This window comes from Bubalus bubalis, chromosome 6 (assembly GCF_019923935.1).
Source record: "Bubalus bubalis isolate 160015118507 breed Murrah chromosome 6, NDDB_SH_1, whole genome shotgun sequence".
NCBI lineage: Eukaryota > Metazoa > Chordata > Mammalia > Artiodactyla > Bovidae > Bubalus > Bubalus bubalis.
In genome coordinates, this window is record NC_059162.1 from 58,634,840 (window position 1) to 58,637,378 (window position 2,539).

Below are 2,539 nucleotides of genomic sequence, written 5' to 3' on the forward strand. Positions count from 1 at the left end.
TTTTGATTTAGTTTTCTCCCTTAGATAATAAGATGTAGGAAAAAACCTCATTTCATTTGACCCAAGTTTGTGTTATCGAGAACGAAATATTTTCAGTGTGATTCAAAAGAACTTTTGTTAAAAGATTTCTTTTCACACATTTAATGAAATGCTCTAATTTTCTTTCTTTAATGGTTCACTTCTTTGTATCCTAGGGCTTCCCTCATTTTTGGACACCTGCTAATTTAATGGTTTTATTCCTTCACTCTGTTTCCTTAAATTCACTTGTGTTTTGTGGAAATCAAATGACCACAACAAGCTTGTTATTAGCGCACTTTGTCTCTTTATGGTCTCAAGAAAAAAGATTTATAGTGTTTTCAGTTCTTATCTTGTGAGTACATTCATGTGTACATGTCACTTCTCTTAAACAGGTGAAAAGCTGTTTATAAAAGAAAAACTAAATTATAATCCTGAAAGGAACTCTACCTCTCACGTTAAAAAGTGGCATTATAGTCACCTTTATAATTTTGTACATCGACTACACTGCAATAAAACGTAAACAAATCATTTCTTAAAGAAAAAAATAGTATTATAGGGAAAGAACAGTCAGCAATGAAAGCACTATTAGAATAAGCCAGCAAGCGATTAGACTGAGTGAGATAAAGCAGTGTTTCAAACAGCTTGACTAGACACATACACTACATTTTTCTCTTTTCTGCCTCCCTTGGGTTTCTACATTCCAGCCCTCTCACCATTGTCTACCCACTCAGTCTCTTTCTTTCTCCTTTGACTAAAACATCTTCATGGTTTTCTTGAGTATTATGTCCCAGTAACTTTTCTTTCACAAGAGACTTATTGGTGTCTTATTTTAATAAATTGGTGTCTTATTTTAATAAATGTATTCTCTCTTTAGTGACCATTGCTTTGAAAAGCAAAAAGTGTAAGCCCAGCTGAATTTCTCAAATGTTCTCTGGTCCGTAGAGGGACATGTTATTATGAAATCATGGATCAGGTCAGCGCTAGGTAGTTCCACACCTAGCTTGCTGGAAGCCTCACTTTTTTATGGGTTGTGGGTGGGGCACTCCTTTACTCCCTGATCTAGGCTCATTCTGCCTTTCTAGAAGCCAAAAAACTGTTACTGATGTCAAAAAATGGGATCTGCAATACTTATCTAATAGGGAAGTTGTAAAACTTAAATGATGTTTTTGAAGCATAGTTGAGGAAATTCAACCTTAGTCTTATTTCCATGGCTACTGTGACTCATTTTGCTTCATTGATAAAACAGGTAAAAAAAAAAAACAATGGTTGCTTACGATCAAGATAAGCTTGAGATTTGCATGTGACCCAAAGAAGTAAAGAATTGTCATCTATCCTTCCAAAACAAAAATCTTATTCAAAGGGCTCTCTGTAATGAGTGGATGTCAATGCTTTTTCAAATTGGATAATCTGTTTTGATGCTTTGGAAATTTCCAGTCACTTTCTGCATTTTCCTTATTGACAAGGCTATCAGGCTTTCCAAGAGGGTCTTATCTGCAAGCTGCAGCAGTGGCTGATCGAGCTGCCAAACAGGTTCAGTGGGATTACACAGCTGCCTGGGAGCTGGAGGCCAGCCTGGGTGAGCTCCCAGCTTTCTCCTTTCAAGGCCTGCAGGCTTTGACCTGTAAATAGGTGCCTACACACAGGGCCTAATCTGTCACACAAATATGCCTTAGCCAAAGTGGTAATGCCCCTTATTACCTGGCTTAGCAACAATCCCAAGACATATATTTAGAGAGGTACTTGTATAACTTGCTATACTTGAAACTATGCCTGGTATTTCTATAAAACTCTCTTAAGAGATGATATAATGATTCAAATGTATTTATAGCATCCAATGAAAATAAGTCCCTTCTTATGACCCCAGCTCTCAAGAGCAGCACCGAAATAACAAACCAACACATGCACTCCTTGGATACCCTTTAAACTGAGCCTAAGAGTTCTGTTCTTGGAGATTGCATTTTATTCATTTGGGATGACATTTATCTCTACCCACCCTGATTTGTGATCTTAATGCTTCCACTAATACATATTTTAATTTTTTAATGTTTTCTTAATAGTTCAAGGAGCTGTTTTCAATTTGTGAAAAAACACACTAAAATTGGAGTAATCTTTGATATTTACAGTTGGGAAGTAAATTCTTAGCTAAGATTTGCTCTTTTATTCCTAAAATGGAGACAAATTGAGTAACAAATTAAAAGTCTTGTAAAAATATAAGCCGTTATTATGAAGGCCCCTGGCAGGTTATTTGGGGGAAAAGTAATTAGAAGAGAGATTAGGACGTCCATTCAACAAATAATATAAATATTTTTAATATCTCCAGCTATTAGCTCTAATAACAAAAACCCTTATCAGAATAGCCTTCTTCTTTTGAAGTGGGCAGAGTAACAACTAGGCCATTCTGTTCTGCCATATCAAATCTTAGCTCATTATCATGAATGAAATAAAACTATTAAAACATTATCTTCTAATGTGCATTTCACTGATTATTAATGTTAATTCTCTATAAAGGAAACAGAAGTTA